General features: G+C 54.2%; 6 non-coding genes across 6 annotated transcripts; 4 read left to right on the forward strand and 2 right to left on the reverse strand.

Moving 5' to 3' along the window:
* Positions 1-898: 898 nt before the first annotated feature.
* On the forward strand, positions 899-971 carry trnam-cau (transfer RNA methionine (anticodon CAU)). The gene has a single exon. It is a non-coding gene; the product is annotated as a tRNA-Met (tRNA).
* A 4248-nt stretch (positions 972-5219) lies between these two features.
* Positions 5220-5292, forward strand: trnam-cau (transfer RNA methionine (anticodon CAU)). Its single transcript has one exon. It is a non-coding gene; the product is annotated as a tRNA-Met (tRNA).
* Positions 5293-9541: 4249 nt separating this feature from the next.
* On the forward strand, positions 9542-9614 carry trnam-cau (transfer RNA methionine (anticodon CAU)). Its single transcript has one exon. It is a non-coding gene; the product is annotated as a tRNA-Met (tRNA).
* Positions 9615-9895: 281 nt separating this feature from the next.
* Positions 9896-9968, reverse strand: trnaa-agc (transfer RNA alanine (anticodon AGC)). Its single transcript has one exon. It is a non-coding gene; the product is annotated as a tRNA-Ala (tRNA).
* Positions 9969-13396: 3428 nt separating this feature from the next.
* Positions 13397-13469, forward strand: trnam-cau (transfer RNA methionine (anticodon CAU)). The gene has a single exon. It is a non-coding gene; the product is annotated as a tRNA-Met (tRNA).
* A 272-nt stretch (positions 13470-13741) lies between these two features.
* On the reverse strand, positions 13742-13814 carry trnaa-ugc (transfer RNA alanine (anticodon UGC)). The gene has a single exon. It is a non-coding gene; the product is annotated as a tRNA-Ala (tRNA).
* Positions 13815-18189: the final 4375 nt, after the last annotated feature.

Below are 18189 nucleotides of genomic sequence, written 5' to 3' on the forward strand. Positions count from 1 at the left end.
ATATCAACCATACAAATATCTCAGCAAGGGGCCCAGCAATCACTTCCTTAGCTTCCCCCAGACCTGATCAGGTCCTGGGCATTGATCAACTTGTACGCGCTTCAAGGCATCCAGCATTCCTCCTCTGCAATGTGGACAATTTTCAAGATGTCACCATCCATTTCCCTATATTCTATACTTCTCCCTACATTCTATCCTTTTCCACAGTAAACACTGATGCAAAATACTCGTTTAGTATCGGCCCAGCCTCTCCTGCGGCTCGACACAAAGGCCGCTGTGCTGATCCTCGAGGGGCCCTATTCTCTCCCTAGTCACCCTTTTGTCCTTATAATGTATTTGCAAAAACCCTTTGGATTTTCCTTAACTCTATCTGCCAAAGCTATCTCAGGTCCCCTTTTTACCCTCCTGATTTCCCTACTGTCTTTACACTCTTGTACGGATTCACTCGATCTATCCTGTCTATACCTGACAAGTGCTTCCTTCTTTTCCTTAAGCAAACCCTCATTTTCTTAGGCTCTTTGGTAAACGGAAGCACCTCCCTTCTTGCCTGCATGGAGTGCTGAGCAAAGGATCTTAGTGCGCTGTGACGTGGCTCTCCAGCAGCGGAGCCATCGAGACAAAGAAGTGAAAGGCTTTGCCGAATGTTGCCTGCCAAGCGCAAGACATACCGGGCTTTGCCGAGCTCCTGACGCCACGGCTCTGCGGTACCGCGAGTGGGCCGTGTCTCTGCACGGGCCAGAGCCCAGCATGTAACGGGCGACGTGCGTGATTGTGGATTGAAAGCCGATATCCTGGCCTCACTGGAGCTGCAGCTTTCTGACGAGGGTTGCTCTGTGGCTCGCGGCACCTTGAAAACAGGCCTATTTGGGCACGCGGTATGAGCCTCGGCTGTCGGCTGGCCTTCTTAGCGCAGTAGGCAGCGCGTCAGTCTCATAATCTGAAGGTCCTGAGTTCAATCCTCAGAGAAGGCAAGACTGTGGCCTTTGTCACCGGACGTGTTTTCTTTCTCTCCGCGGGCAATAATAATTGCTTTGGACGGCTTCACGCCTGATTTGAACTGACCACACCAGAGCAAACGCGTTGCTGGAAGGTTTAACATCTGGGCGACACGTGCTCAACTTTTTTTTCTGCACAGCATTTTGGGAACTCACCATCGTGCTATCTGTGCAGCAGCAAAGACTGGAGCCACACGCAGGGTTCACGCGAGGGTCACACTGCTTGCGTCTCAAGCGTGTCCCCAGGAAAAGCACTGTGGAGAAGGTGGGCATCGATCCCACTACCTCTCGCATGCTAAGCGAGCGCTCTACCATTTGAGCTAATTCCCCTACAACGTGCACTTGCTTAGCCCCCATGGTGCTTCGGAACGATGAGCTGAGAGCAGCAGGCGATTTCCTCTCGAGATTGCACGCTGTATTCAACCGAACAACGCGACGCGACTATCGACACATCCGAGCAGCAGCAGCAGCACGTGCGCGAAGTCTTCTGGAAAACACAGTGCCGCCGAAAGAATCGCCAGCGAGACGCTCTGAGATTCCAGAATCCAAACGAACCGATCGGCGCCAGCAGTCACAACAAGTGTGAGGTAGCACTCGAGAGCGCTGTCTGACTGATTGGAGACTTGCGACACGTTCAAGTGAGTGCTGACTGACTGCGTGGATCAGAAATTGGATCAGACTGCTCTACACCAACATTGTCAGTGCAGTCTCAATCAATGGGTGGGAATCAGATAGCTTCCCTGTAAGATCTGGAGTCAGGCAGGGATGCCCCCTCTCACCCGCCTTGTTTGTGTGTTGCATAGAGCCATTTGCCGAATCCATCAGGAAGGATGCGAGCCTGAGAGGGGTGACTATTCCTGGCAGCGGGGGCCTGCAGGTTAAGGCCTCCCTGTACATGGATGACGTCGCTGTTTTCTGCTCGGATCCGCTGTCCGTGCACAGACTCGTGTGCATCTGCGACCAGTTCGAACGGGCCTCGGGGGCCAAGGCAAACCGAGGCAAGAGCGAGGCCATGCTCTTCGGGAACTGGGCCGACCAATCCTCTATCCCCTTCACCGTCAGGACTGACCACCTGAAGGTGCTGGGTATTTGGTTCGGGGGGGCTGGGGCGTGCGCCAAGACCTGGGAGGAGCGGATCAGGAAGATGAGACAGAAACTAGGCAGATGGGGGCAACGGTCGCTCTCCATCGCGGGAAAAAACCTGGTCATCAGGTGTGAGGTACTCTCAGTATTGCTATATGTGGCACAGGTCTGGCCTATCCCCAGGACCTGTGCCGCCGCAGTCACCCGGGCCATCTTCCAATTCATTTGGAGATCAAAGATGGACCGGGTCCGAAGAGACTCAATGTACAAAGACCGGTGCAATGGGGGAAAAAACACGCCCAATGCCACCCTCACCCTGATGGCCACCTTTGTGTGTGGCTGCATCAAGCTGTGCGTGGATCCCCGGTACGCAAACACCAAGTGTCACTACGTACTGAGGTTCTAACTGTCCCCGGTGTTGCGAAGGATGGGCCTGGCCTCGCTGCCGCGGAACGCTCCGAGTAGTTGGACCGTTCCGTATCACCTGTCCTTCGTGGAGAAATTTATGAGGAAAAACACCTTTGACCACAAGTCCATCAGGAAGTGGTCAGCACGTAGCGTCCTTGAGACCCTTCGGGAAAAGGAGAGGGCGGATCCTGTCGAGCGGTTCCCCGAGCAGACTGTCAAAGCCATTTGGCAGAATGCCTCATCGCCAGAACTTTCCAACAAGCACCAAGACGTGGCTTGGCTGGTGGTGAGAAGGGCTCTGCCTGTGAGATCCTTTATGCACGCCCGGACTCTCTGCCGCACCGCACGCTGCCCTCGAAGTGGCTGCGGGGGGGACGAGACTGTCACACACCTCCTTCTGGAATGTGCCTATGCAGAGGAAGTCTGGAGAGGAATGCAGTGGTGCTTGTCGAGGTTCGTCCCGAGCAGCGCCGTGACGCGGGACTCCGTGCTCTACGGCCTGTTCCCCGGGACTCACACCGAGACGAACATTAACTGCGCCTGGAGGATCATCAACTCGGTGAAGGACGCTCTCTGGGCGGTCCGAAACCTGTTGATCTTCCAGCTGAAGGAGTTGACCCCGACCGAGTGTTGCAGACTGGCACATTCCAAGGTCCAAGACTACGTGTTGAGGGACGCGCTGAAGCTTGGGGCAGCTGCCGCCAAGGCGCGGTGGGGAAAGACCACTGTGTAAGATCGGCCTGCCGAAAGAAGAACAGGGGGCCCATACAGACGTTTTTTTGGGCTCTGCTGATGCCTCAGCCAAATATATGTATATATACAAGATGGAAAAAATGCACAGGATTGTAAAGGACAAGAATAAAGTCGAATCTGTGTTGGTAAATATGGACATATGTATGGCATGATCCAATGTACAGACCATCAAATCATTTATGAATAAAGTATATTTTTGAAATAAAAAAAAAAGTTCCTCCAGAGGGCTCCCTGCTGCTCGTGGTTTGCAACTGCAGACGTCACAGCACACCAACAGGCAGACTTCTCTGAAGAAGAAGAAGGTGTATTTTGGAGAAAGAGAACACTTGGGGCTGTTACCAGACGAAAAAAGAGGGCTTCTCCTTCATCCTCGTGAGCTGCAGCCCTGCGGTCAGGTTCCGCAAAGTGCTGCTTTCAGATACACGCCAAGCAGGCCGAGATGCAAAGAGCAACCGCCACTCGTCTGAAGCAGCACCCGCGAGCCCTGTCTGACCGGTAGGGCCTTTCCTAAGTGCTGACCTGCTCAGATGCGTTGCTGTTCAACTTGTGCAACTGTGGAAGTGGCACACCCCGTGCAGGCCAGATTTCATGAAGAGGAAACGAAGAGAAGTCCACAGGCAGTTTTCCGACAGGAATGGAAGACTCCTTCGTCCGGACGTTGACATAGTAAGTTGTCATCGAGCAGTTTAGAGCGCCGCTTCGCGGGAAAACTTTGCTTGAAAGGAGTCATAGAGTCATAGAGATGTACGTCACGGAAAGAGACCCTTCGGTCGGACCTTTCCGACCAGATATCCCATCCCAATCTAGTCGTACCTGCCGGCACGCGGGCCATATCCCTCCAAACCCTTCCTATTCATATAGCCACCCAGATGCCTTTTAAATATTGCAATTGCACTCGCCTCCGCCACTTCCTCTGGCAGCTCATTCCATACACGTACCACCCTCTGTGTGAAAAAGGTGCCCCTTAGTTCTCTTTCATATCTTTTCCCTCTCACCCTAAACCTCTGCCCTCTAGTGCTGGTCTCCCGCACCCCAGGGAAAAGACTTTCTCTCTTTATCCGATCTATACGCCTCATGATTTTATATCAACCATACAAATATCTCAGCAAGGGGCCCAGCAATCACTTCCTTAGCTTCCCCCAGACCTGATCAGGTCCTGGGCATTGATCCACTTGTACGCGCTTCAAGGCATCCAGCATTCCTCCTCTGCAATGTGGACAATTTTCAAGATGTCACCATCCATTTCCCTATATTCTATACTTCTCCCTACATTCTATCCTTTTCCACAGTAAACACTGATGCAAAATACTCGTTTAGTATCGGCCCAGCCTCTCCTGCGGCTCGACACAAAGGCCGCTGTGCTGATCCTCGAGGGGCCCTATTCTCTCCCTAGTCACCCTTTTGTCCTTATAATGTATTTGCAAAAACGCTTTGGATTTTCCTTAACTCTATCTGCCAAAGCTATCTCAGGTCCCCTTTTTACCCTCCTGATTTCCCTACTGTCTTTACACTCTTGTACGGATTCACTCGATCTATCCTGTCTATACCTGACAAGTGCTTCCTTCTTTTCCTTAAGCAAACCCTCATTTTCTTAGGCTCTTTGGTAAACGGAAGCACCTCCCTTCTTGCCTGCATGGAGTGCTGAGCAAAGGATCTTAGTGCGCTGTGACGTGGCTCTCCAGTAGCGGAGCCATCGAGACAAAGAAGTGAAAGGCTTTGCCGAATGTTGCCTGCCAAGCGCAAGACATACCGGGCTTTGCCGAGCTCCTGACGCCACGGCTCTGCGGTACCGCGAGTGGGCCGTGTCTCTGCACGGGCCAGAGCCCAGCATGTAACGGGCGACGTGCGTGATTGTGGATTGAAAGCCGATATCCTGGCCTCACTGGAGCTGCAGCTTTCTGACGAGGGTTGCTCTGTGGCTCGCGGCACCTTGAAAACCGGCCTATTTGGGCACGCGGTATGAGCCTCGGCTGTCGGCTGGCCTTCTTAGCGCAGTAGGCAGCGCGTCAGTCTCATAATCTGAAGGTCCTGAGTTCAATCCCCAGAGAAGGCAAGACTGTGGCCTTTGTCACCGGACGTGTTTTCTTTCTCTCCGCGGGCAATAATAATTGCTTTGGACGGCTTCACGCCTGATTTGAACTGACCACACCAGAGCAAACGCGTTGCTGGAAGGTTTAACATCTGGGCGACACGTGCTCAACTTTTTTTTCTGCACAGCATTTTGGGAACTCACCATCGTGCTATCTGTGCAGCAGCAAAGACTGGAGCCACACGCAGGGTTCACGCGAGGGTCACACTGCTTGCGTCTCAAGCGTGTCCCCAGGAAAAGCACTGTGGAGAAGGTGGGCATCGATCCCACTACCTCTCGCATGCTAAGCGAGCGCTCTACCATTTGAGCTAATTCCCCTACAACGTGCCCTTGCTTAGCCCCCATGGTGCTTCGGAACGATGAGCTGAGAGCAGCAGGCGATTTCCTCTCGAGATTGCACGCTGTATTCAACCGAACAACGCGACGCGACTATCGACACATCCGAGCAGCAGCAGCAGCACGTGCGCGAAGTCTTCTGGAAAACACAGTGCCGCCGAAAGAATCGCCAGCGAGACGCTCTGAGATTCCAGAATCCAAACGAACCGATCGGCGCCAGCAGTCACAACAAGTGTGAGGTAGCACTCGAGAGCGCTGTCTGACTGATTGGAGACTTGCGACACGTTCAAGTGAGTGCTGACTGACTGCGTGGATCAGAAATTGGATCAGACTGCTCTACACCAACATTGTCAGTGCAGTCTCAATCAATGGGTGGGAATCAGATAGCTTCCCTGTAAGATCTGGAGTCAGGCAGGGATGCCCCCTCTCACCCGCCTTGTTTGTGTGTTGCATAGAGCCATTTGCCGAATCCATCAGGAAGGATGCGAGCCTGAGAGGGGTGACTATTCCTGGCAGCGGGGGCCTGCAGGTTAAGGCCTCCCTGTACATGGATGACGTCGCTGTTTTCTGCTCGGATCCGCTGTCCGTGCACAGACTCGTGTGCATCTGCGACCAGTTCGAACGGGCCTCGGGGGCCAAGGTAAACCGAGGCAAGAGCGAGGCCATGCTCTTCGGGAACTGGGCCGACCAATCCTCTATCCCCTTCACCGTCAGGACTGACCACCTGAAGGTGCTGGGTATTTGGTTCGGGGGGGCTGGGGCGTGCGCCAAGACCTGGGAGGAGCGGATCAGGAAGATGAGACAGAAACTAGGCAGATGGGGGCAACGGTCGCTCTCCATCGCGGGAAAAAACCTGGTCATCAGGTGTGAGGTACTCTCAGTATTGCTATATGTGGCACAGGTCTGGCCTATCCCCAGGACCTGTGCCGCCGCAGTCACCCGGGCCATCTTCCAATTCATTTGGAGATCAAAGATGGACCGGGTCCGAAGAGACTCAATGTACAAAGACCGGTGCAATGGGGGAAAAAACACGCCCAATGCCACCCTCACCCTGATGGCCACCTTTGTGTGTGGCTGCATCAAGCTGTGCGTGGATCCCCGGTACGCAAACACCAAGTGTCACTACGTACTGAGGTTCTAACTGTCCCCGGTGTTGCGAAGGATGGGCCTGGCCTCGCTGCCGCGGAACGCTCCGAGTAGTTGGACCGTTCCGTATCACCTGTCCTTCGTGGAGAAATTTATGAGGAAAAACACCTTTGACCACAAGTCCATCAGGAAGTGGTCAGCACGTAGCGTCCTTGAGACCCTTCGGGAAAAGGAGAGGGCGGATCCTGTCGAGCGGTTCCCCGAGCAGACTGTCAAAGCCATTTGGCAGAATGCCTCATCGCCAGAACTTTCCAACAAGCACCAAGACGTGGCTTGGCTGGTGGTGAGAAGGGCTCTGCCTGTGAGATCCTTTATGCACGCCCGGACTCTCTGCCGCACCGCACGCTGCCCTCGAAGTGGCTGCGGGGGGGACGAGACTGTCACACACCTCCTTCTGGAATGTGCCTATGCAGAGGAAGTCTGGAGAGGAATGCAGTGGTGCTTGTCGAGGTTCGTCCCGAGCAGCGCCGTGACGCGGGACTCCGTGCTCTACGGCCTGTTCCCCGGGACTCACACCGAGACGAACATTAACTGCGCCTGGAGGATCATCAACTCGGTGAAGGACGCTCTCTGGGCGGTCCGAAACCTGTTGATCTTCCAGCTGAAGGAGTTGACCCCGACCGAGTGTTGCAGACTGGCACATTCCAAGGTCCAAGACTACGTGTTGAGGGACGCGCTGAAGCTTGGGGCAGCTGCCGCCAAGGCGCGGTGGGGAAAGACCACTGTGTAAGATCGGCCTGCCGAAAGAAGAACAGGGGGCCCATACAGACGTTTTTTTGGGCTCTGCTGATGCCTCAGCCAAATATATGTATATATACAAGATTGAAAAAATGCACAGGATTGTAAAGGACAAGAATAAAGTCGAATCTGTGTTTGTAAATATGGACATATGTATGGCATGATCCAATGTACAGACCATCAAATCATTTATGAATAAAGTATATTTTTGAAATAAAAAAGTTGTGTTCCTCCAGAGGGCTCCCTGCTGCTCGTGGTTTGCAACTGCAGACGTCACAGCACACCAACAGGCAGACTTCTCTGAAGAAGAAGAAGGTGTATTTTGGAGAAAGAGAACACTTGGGGCTGTTACCAGACGAAAAAAGAGGGCTTCTCCTTCATCCTCGTGAGCTGCAGCCCTGCGGTCAGGTTCCGCAAAGTGCTGCTTTCAGATACACGCCAAGCAGGCCGAGATGCAAAGAGCAACCGCCACTCGTCTGAAGCAGCACCCGCGAGCCCTGTCTGACCGGTAGGGCCTTTCCTAAGTGCTGACCTGCTCGGATGCGTTGCTGTTCAACTTGTGCAACTGTGGAAGTGGCACACCCCGTGCAGGCCAGATTTCATGAAGAGGAAACGAAGAGAAGTCCACAGGCAGTTTTCCGACAGGAATGGAAGACTCCTTCGTCCGGACGTTGACATAGTAAGTTGTCATCGAGCAGTTTAGAGCGCCGCTTCGCGGGAAAACTTTGCTTGAAAGGAGTCATAGAGTCATAGAGATGTACGTCACGGAAAGAGACCCTTCGGTCGGACCTTTCCGACCAGATATCCCATCCCAATCTAGTCGTACCTGCCGGCACGCGGGCCATATCCCTCCAAACCCTTCCTATTCATATAGCCGCCCAGATGCCTTTTAAATATTGCAATTGCACTCGCCTCCGCCACTTCCTCTGGCAGCTCATTCCATACACGTACCACCCTCTGTGTGAAAAAGGTGCCCCTTAGTTCTCTTTCATATCTTTTCCCTCTCACCCTAAACCTCTGCCCTCTAGTGCTGGTCTCCCGCACCCCAGGGAAAAGACTTTCTCTCTTTATCCGATCTATACGCCTCATGATTTTATATCAACCATACAAATATCTCAGCAAGGGGCCCAGCAATCACTTCCTTAGCTTCCCCCAGACCTGATCAGGTCCTGGGCATTGATCCACTTGTACGCGCTTCAAGGCATCCAGCATTCCTCCTCTGCAATGTGGACAATTTTCAAGATGTCACCATCCATTTCCCTATATTCTATACTTCTCCCTACATTCTATCCTTTTCCACAGTAAACACTGATGCAAAATACTCGTTTAGTATCGGCCCAGCCTCTCCTGCGGCTCGACACAAAGGCCGCTGTGCTGATCCCCGAGGGGCCCTATTCTCTCCCTAGTCACCCTTTTGTCCTTATAATGTATTTGCAAAAACCCTTTGGATTTTCCTTAACTCTATCTGCCAAAGCTATCTCAGGTCCCCTTTTTACCCTCCTGATTTCCCTACTGTCTTTACACTCTTGTACGGATTCACTCGATCTATCCTGTCTATACCTGACAAGTGCTTCCTTCTTTTCCTTAAGCAAACCCTCATTTTCTTAGGCTCTTTGGTAAACGGAAGCACCTCCCTTCTTGCCTGCATGGAGTGCTGAGCAAAGGATCTTAGTGCGCTGTGACGTGGCTCTCCAGTAGCGGAGCCATCGAGACAAAGAAGTGAAAGGCTTTGCCGAATGTTGCCTGCCAAGCGCAAGACATACCGGGCTTTGCCGAGCTCCTGACGCCACGGCTCTGCGGTACCGCGAGTGGGCCGTGTCTCTGCACGGGCCAGAGCCCAGCATGTAACGGGCGACGTGCGTGATTGTGGATTGAAAGCCGATATCCTGGCCTCACTGGAGCTGCAGCTTTCTGACGAGGGTTGCTCTGTGGCTCGCGGCACCTTGAAAACAGGCCTATTTGGGCACGCGGTATGAGCCTCGGCTGTCGGCTGGCCTTCTTAGCGCAGTAGGCAGCGCGTCAGTCTCATAATCTGAAGGTCCTGAGTTCAATCCTCAGAGAAGGCAAGACTGTGGCCTTTGTCACCGGACGTGTTTTCTTTCTCTCCGCGGGCAATAATAATTGCTTTGGACGGCTTCACGCCTGATTTGAACTGACCACACCAGAGCAAACGCGTTGCTGGAAGGTTTAACATCTGGGCGACACGTGCTCAACTTTTTTTTCTGCACAGCATTTTGGGAACTCACCATCGTGCTATCTGTGCAGCAGCAAAGACTGGAGCCACACGCAGGGTTCACGCGAGGGTCACACTGCTTGCGTCTCAAGCGTGTCCCCAGGAAAAGCACCGTGGAGAATGTGGGCATCGATCCCACTACCTCTCGCATGCTAAGCGAGCGCTCTACCATTTGAGCTAATTCCCCTACAATGTGCACTTGCTTAGCCCCCATGGTGCTTCGGAACGATGAGCTGAGAGCAGCAGGCGATTTCCTCTCGAGATTGCACGCTGTATTCAACCGAACAACGCGACGCGACTATCGACACATCCGAGCAGCAGCAGCAGCACGTGCGCGAAGTCTTCTGGAAAACACAGTGCCGCCGAAAGAATCGCCAGCGAGACGCTCTGAGATTCCAGAATCCAAACGAACCGATCGGCGCCAGCAGTCACAACAAGTGTGAGGTAGCACTCGAGAGCGCTGTCTGACTGATTGGAGACTTGCGACACGTTCAAGTGAGTGCTGACTGACTGCGTGGATGTTGTGTTCCTCCAGAGGGCTCTCTAGGCAGATGGGGGCAACGGTCGCTCTCCATCGCGGGAAAAAACCTGGTCATCAGGTGTGAGGTACTCTCAGTATTGCTATATGTGGCACAGGTCTGGCCTATCCCCAGGACCTGTGCCGCCGCAGTCACCCGGGCCATCTTCCAATTCATTTGGAGATCAAAGATGGACCGGGTCCGAAGAGACTCTATGTACAAAGACCGGTGCAATGGGGGAAAAAACACGCCCAATGCCACCCTCACCCTGATGGCCACCTTTGTGTGTGGCTGCATCAAGCTGTGCGTGGATCCCCGGTACGCAAACACCAAGTGTCACTACGTACTGAGGTTCTACCTGTCCCCGGTGTTGCGAAGGATGGGCCTGGCCTCGCTGCCGCGGAACGCTCCGAGTAGTTGGACCGTTCCGTATCACCTGTCCTTCGTGGAGAAATTTATGAGGAAAAACACCTTTGACCACAAGTCCATCAGGAAGTGGTCAGCACGTAGCGTCCTTGAGACCCTTCGGGAAAAGGAGAGGGCGGATCCTGTCGAGCGGTTCCCTGAGCAGACTGTCAAAGCCATTTGGCAGAATGCCTCATCGCCAGAACTTTCCAACAAGCACCAAGACGTGGCTTGGCTGGTGGTGAGAAGGGCTCTGCCTGTGAGATCCTTTATGCACGCCCGGACTCTCTGCCGCACCGCACGCTGCCCTCGAAGTGGCTGCGGGGGGGACGAGACTGTCACACACCTCCTTCTGGAATGTGCCTATGCAGAGGAAGTCTGGAGAGGAATGCAGTGGTGCTTGTCGAGGTTCGTCCCGAGCAGCGCCGTGACGCGGGACTCCGTGCTCTACGGCCTGTTCCCCGGGACTCACACCGAGACGAACATTAACTGCGCCTGGAGGATCATCAACTCGGTGAAGGACGCTCTCTGGGCGGTCCGAAACCTGTTGATCTTCCAGCTGAAGGAGTTGACCCCGACCGAGTGTTGCAGACTGGCACATTCCAAGGTCCAAGACTACGTGTTGAGGGACGCGCTGAAGCTTGGGGCAGCTGCCGCCAAGGCGCGGTGGGGAAAGACCACCGTGTAAGATCGGCCTGCCGAAAGAAGAACAGGGGGCCCATACAGACGTTTTTTTGGGCTCTGCTGATGCCTCAGCCAAATATATGTATATATACAAGATTGAAAAAATGCACAGGATTGTAAAGGACAAGAATAAAGTCGAATCTGTGTTTGTAAATATGGACATATGTATGGCATGATCCAATGTACAGACCATCAAATCATTTATGAATAAAGTATATTTTTGAAATAAAAAAAAAAGTTCCTCCAGAGGGCTCCCTGCTGCTCGTGGTTTGCAACTGCAGACGTCACAGCACACCAACAGGCAGAATTCTCTGAAGAAGAAGAAGAAGAAGAAGAAGGTGTATTTTGGAGAAAGAGAACACTTGGGGCTGTTACCAGACAAAAAAAGAGGGCTTCTCCTTCATCCTCGTGAGCTGCAGCCCTGCGGTCAGGTTCCGCAAAGTGCTGCTTTCAGATACACGCCAAGCAGGCCGAGATGCAAATAGCAACCGCCACTCGTCTGAAGCAGCACCCGCGAGCCCTGTCTGACCGGTAGGGCCTTTCCTAAGTGCTGACCTGCTCGGATGCGTTGCTGTTCAACTTGTGCAATTGTGGAAGTGGCACACCCCGTGCAGGCCAGATTTCATGAAGAGGAAACGAAGAGAAGTCCACAGGCAGTTTTCCGACAGGAATGGAAGACTCCTTCGTCCGGACGTTGACATAGTAAGTTGACATCGAGCAGTTTAGAGCGCCGCTTCGCGGGAAAACTTTGCTTGAAAGGAGTCATAGAGATGTACGTCACGGAAAGAGACCCTTCGGTCGGACCTTTCCGACCAGATATCCCATCCCAATCTAGTCGTACCTGCCGGCACCCGGGCCATATCCCTCCAAACCCTTCCTATTCATATAGCCACCCAGGTGCCTTTTAAATGTTGCAATTGTACTCGCCTCCGCCACTTCCTCTGGCAGCTCATTCCATACACGTACCACCCTCGGTGTGAGAAAGGTGCCCCTTAGTTCTCTTTCATATCTTTTCCCTCTCACCCTAAACCTCTGCCCTCTAGTGCTGGTCTCCCGCACCCCAGGGAAAAGACTTTGTCTATTTATCCGATCTATACGCCTCATGATTTTATATCACCCATACAAATATCTCAGCAAGGGGCCCAGCAATCACTTCCTTAGCTTCCCCCAGACCTGATCAGGTCCTGGGCATTGATCCACTTGTACGCGCTTCAAGGCATCCAGCATTCCTCCTCTGCAATGTGGACAATTTTCAAGATGTCACCATCCATTTCCCTATATTCTGTACTTCTCCCTACATTCTATCCTTTTCCACAGTAAACACTGATGCAAAATACTCGTTTAGTATCGGCCCAGCCTCTCCTGCGGCTCGACACAAAGGCCGCTGTGCTGATCCTCGAGGGGCCCTCTTCTCTCCCTAGTCACCCTTTTGTCCTTATAATGTATTTGCAAAAACCCTTTGGATTTTCCTTAACTCTCTCTGCCAAAGCTATCTCAGGTCCCCTTTTTACCCTCCTGATTTCCCTACTGTCTTTACACTCTTGTACGGATTCACTCGATCTATCCTGTCTATACCTGACATGTGCTTCCTTCTTTTCCTGAAGCAAACCCTCATTTTCTTAGGCTCTTTGGTAAACGGAAGCACCTCCCTTCTTGCCTGCATGGAGTGCTGAGCAAAGGATCTTAGTGCGCTGTGACGTGGCTCTCCAGTAGCGGAGCCATCGAGACAAAGAAGTGAAAGGCTTTGCCGAATGTTGCCTGCCAAGCGCAAGACATACCGGGCTTTGCCGCGCTCCTGACGCCACGGCTCTGCGGCACCGCGAGTGGGCCGTGTCTCTGCACGGGCCAGAGCCCAGCATGTAACGGGCGAGGTGCGTGATTGTGGATTGAAAGCCGATATCCTGGCCTCACTCGAGCTGCAGCTTTCTGACGAGGGTTGCTCTGTGGCTCGCAGCACCTTGAAAACCGGCCTATTTGGGCACGCGGTATGAGCCTCGGCTGTCGGCTGGCCTTCTTAGCGCAGTAGGCAGCGCGTCAGTCTCATAATCTGAAGGTCCTGAGTTTAATCCTCAGAGAAGGCAAGACTGTGGCCTTTGTCACCTTACGCGTTTTCTTTCTCTCCGCGGGCAATAATATTTGCTTTGGACGGCTTCACGCCTGCTTTGAACTGACCACACCAGAGCAAACGCGTCGCTGGAAGGTTTAACATCTGGGCGACACGTGCTCAACTTGTTTTTCTGCACAGCATTTTGTAAACTCACCATCGTGCTATCTGTGCAGCAGCAAAGACTGGAGCCACACGCAGGGTTCACGCGAGGGTCACACTGCTTGCATCTCCCCAGGAAAAGCACTGTGGAGAATGTGGGCATCGATCCCACTACCTCTCGCATGCAAAGCGAGCGCTCTACCATTTGAGCTAATTCCCCTACGCTGTGCACTTGCTTAGCCCCCATGGTGCTTCGGAAGGATGAGCTGAGAGCAGCAGGCGATTTCCTCTCGAGATTGCACGCTGTATTCAACCGAACAACGCGACGCGACTATCGACACATCCGAGCAGCAGCAGCAGCAGCACGTGCGCGAAGTCTTCTGGAAAACACGGTGCCGCCGAAAGAATCGCCAGCGAGACGCTCTGAGATTCCAGAATCCAAACGAACCGATCGGCGCCAGCAGTCACAACAAGTGTGAGGTAGCACTCGAGAGCGCTGTCTGACTGATTGGAGACTTGCGACACGTTCAAGTGAGTGCTGACTGACTGCGTGGATGTTGTGTTCCTCCAGAGGGCTCTTTGGGATCTGGACCAGTAAGAGGCAGGTCAAGGTAACTCTGAGGGCCGATGACAGTGGGAACATCCTCCACCCACCCTCGAGCTTCGCAATCGGAGGGAGCAGAGGCTACCTGACATATGCAGGGCAGCCCAAAGTGTGCCGAACCTGCGGGAAGTCGGGACACGTGGCGGTGGATTGCAAAGTGACCATCTGCAGGAACTGCAAACAGGAGGGTCACTTGACAAAGGACTGTCGGGAGGAAAAGAGCTGCAACCTGTGCGGGGAGGCGGGCCACATGTACAAGGCCTGCCCAAGACGAGGAGCCGCCACCTACGCACAGATGGCCGGAGGTGGCAACACGAGCCGCGGACCGACAAAGTCTAACGAGGTACCGCGAATCAGCAAAGGAACGGTGCCTGGAGGCACCCAGAAGGAAGGGAAAGTTGTAGAGGAGCAGGCAGCAGACAGCGGGGAGATGCAGCAGCCGACCCAAGCTCCTGCAAGACAGACGGAGGAAATGGAAGAGGAGGGATCAAAGGAGGCAGAGCAGTGGATTATCGTTAAAAACAGGAAAAGGAAACCTCTCGAGGGCCCCAAAGCCACCAAGCGAAGGGGGAAGAGACACCTCCAAGAGGAGGATACAGGCAGCTCCTCCGAGGGTGAGGACGGGCGCAAGAAGGGTCGCCTCCGGAGGAAGAGGCAGAGCGCCGTGGGGAGAAAGGAGGGCAACACCGCCCAAGAAGGAAAAGACGATCCCTCTGAGGGGATGGGTGAAGGCCTCCCCCTACCCGGTGAGAACCAAGGGGTACCCACCGGCCCACAGCTCCAGGGAACTGGGAGCAGCGTCCCAGTGACAGCCCTGATGTCAGATGGAGAACGGGGCGATGCGGACCCTGGGTCTGACACGATGACACCAGAGCGGGGAAATGACTCCAGCGTGGAGCCGGACAACTACCTCAGCCCTGGGAAGGTCCAGCAGTTTGCTGTCACCACGGGGATGCACGCAGCTACCCCACTGGAGCAAGACCAGAAGAAAATGGACACTGGTAACCCCGCAAACTGTTAAAATGGGGTTTAAAATTGCCAGCATAAATGTGCGTAGCATTAAAGCGGCTACGCGATGTGTTTCAACGCTGGCCTTCCTGGCCAACGTCAAAGCCGATGTCCTGTTTCTGCAGGAGTGCGGGATACCGCACCTCAGCAGTTACAGGAGATGGTCGAGCTTGTGGGCCCACGGGCCGTCAGTGTGGTCGGGGGGCAACGATAGCCGCGCCTCCGGCCTGGGTATCCTGTTGCGGGGAGGCAACTTCACCATCTCCGAGGTTAAGGAGGTGGTGGGCGGGCGCCTCCTCGTCGTGGACGTCAAATACAGAAACGCTCCCGTGAGACTAATCAACGTGTACGCCCCAGTGGGTAAGAGTGAACGGTTGGCCGTCCTGCAACAGCTTCCACTGCTGCTGGCTACGTCCAGGCCGGTCATTCTGGCCGGAGACTTCAACTGCATCATTGATGCTGATGGACGATCCGGCGGGGGGGACAGTAAACCGGACGCTACGTCCAGGGCCCTGATGGAAACGGTCAAAGACGCCAAGCTGCACGACGTCTTCAGCGCCCCTGCAGACGGAGCGCAGCGTAGATACACCTGGTCACGGGCAGACGGGTCTATCCGCTCAAGGATAGATTACCTGTTTGTGTCCCGAACGCTCTCGGTCAGATCCACCGACGTCAAGCCGGTGTTCTTCTCTGACCACTGCCTCCTGCTGGCCGACTGTCACCTACAGGACGAACAGCGGGCGGGCAAGGGAACGTGGAAACTGAACACTAAGCTGTTGACCCCGGGAAACATCGAAGAGCTCAAGAGGGATTACGCAGGTTGGAGAACCGTGAAGCCCCTCTTTGAGTCTCCAGCGGACTGGTGGGAAACGGTAAAAGGGAACATCAAGAGGTTCTTTATCCTCAAAGGTGTCCAGGAGGCGAGAGAGAGGCGGGGAAAACTGTCCCAGCTCCAGGAAAGTATGCAGAACCTGCTCCTGCTGCAGACGATGGGGGTGGATGTCACGGAGGACCTCAAGGAGGTGAAGGGCCAGCAAGCCTCGCTCTTTGCCTCGGAGGCCTCCAGGATAATCTTCCGGTCCAGGGTCCGCTCGGTGGAGCAGGACGAGACGTGCTCACGTTTCTTCTTCCAGAAGGTGCACAAAGAGAGCTCCGTGCTCAGCAGCCTGAAGAAAGAAGATGGCTCGGTAACGTCATCTCAGGCTGACGTCATGAGGATCAGCAAATCCTTCTACGCCAGCCTGTATGACTCGAAGCCGACCGACAGCGCGGCCTCCCAGTCGTTCCTGTCCTCTATCACGGAGGTCCTAGATGACGGAACACGAGAGAGGCTGGACCAGCCGCTATCTCTGGATGAACTGACCAAGGCCCTCGAGTCCTTCGAAAAGAATAAAACTCCCGGAAGCGACGGCTTACCGGTCGAGGTTTATTCCGCTCTTTGGGACTTGATCGGCCAGGACCTGCTGGAGGTGTATGTCAGTATGCTCCGGGCAGGTACCATGAGTGAATCCATGAGGAAAGGCATCATCACCCTCGTCTACAAGCGGAAGGGGGAGAGGGAGGAAATTAGAAATTGGAGACCGATCTCACTGTTAAATGCAGACTACAAAATCCTGTCAAAGGTCATCGCCAACCGGGTCAGGTCTGCTCTGGGATCGGTGATCCACCCGGACCAAACCTGTGCTGTACCGGGCAGGAAGATCTCTGAGAGTCTCGCACTCCTCAGGGATACGATCGCCTACGTGCAGGACAGGGGGGTGGACACCTGCCTCATCAGCCTTGACCAGGAGAAAGCCTTTGACAGGATATCGCATACATATATGAGGGATGTCCTCTCCAAAATGGGCTTTGGGGAGGGAATCGGAAATTGGATCAGACTGCTCTACACCAACATTGTCAGTGCAGTCTCAATCAATGGGTGGGAATCAGATAGCTTCCCTGTAAGATCTGGAGTCAGGCAGGGATGCCCCCTCTCACCCGCCTTGTTTGTGTGTTGCATAGAGCCATTTGCCGAATCCATCAGGAAGGATGCGAGCCTGAGGGGGGTGACTATTCCTGGCAGCGGGGGCCTGCAGGTTAAGGCCTCCCTGTACATGGATGACGTCGCTGTTTTCTGCTCGGATCCGCTGTCCGTGCACAGACTCGTGTGCATCTGCGACCAGTTCGAACGGGCCTCGGGGGCCAAGGTAAACCGAGGCAAGAGCGAGGCCATGCTCTTCGGGAACTGGGCCGACCAATCCTCTATCCCCTTCGCCGTCAGGACTGACCACCTGAAGGTGCTGGGTATTTGGTTCGGGGGGGCTGGGGCGTGCGCCAAGACCTGGGAGGAGCAGATCAGGAAGATGAGACAGAAACTAGGCAGATGGGGGCAACGGTCGCTCTCCATCGCGGGAAAAAACCTGGTCATCAGGTGTGAGGTACTCTCAGTATTGCTATATGTGGCACAGGTCTGGCCTATCCCCAGGACCTGTGCCGCCGCAGTCACCCGGGCCATCTTCCAATTCATTTGGAGATCAAAGATGGACCGGGTCCGAAGAGACTCAATGTACAAAGACCGGTGCAATGGGGGAAAAAACACGCCCAATGCCACCCTCACCCTGATGGCCACCTTTGTGTGTGGCTGCATCAAGCTGTGCGTGGATCCCCGGTACGCAAACACCAAGTGTCACTACGTACTGAGGTTCTACCTGTCCCCGGTGTTGCGAAGGATGGGCCTGGCCTCGCTGCCGCGGAACGCTCCGAGTAGTTGGACCGTTCCGTATCACCTGTCCTTCGTGGAGATATTTATGAGGAAAAACACCTTTGACCACAAGTCCATCAGGAAGTGGTCAGCACGTAGCGTCCTTGAGACCCTTCGGGAAAAGGAGAGGGCGGATCCTGTCGAGCGGTTCCCTGAGCAGACTGTCAAAGCCATTTGGCAGAATGCCTCATCGCCAGAACTTTCCAACAAGCACCAAGACGTGGCTTGGCTGGTGGTGAGAAG

This window comes from Chiloscyllium punctatum, chromosome 5 (assembly GCF_047496795.1).
Source record: "Chiloscyllium punctatum isolate Juve2018m chromosome 5, sChiPun1.3, whole genome shotgun sequence".
Classification (NCBI taxonomy): Eukaryota; Metazoa; Chordata; class Chondrichthyes; order Orectolobiformes; family Hemiscylliidae; genus Chiloscyllium; species Chiloscyllium punctatum.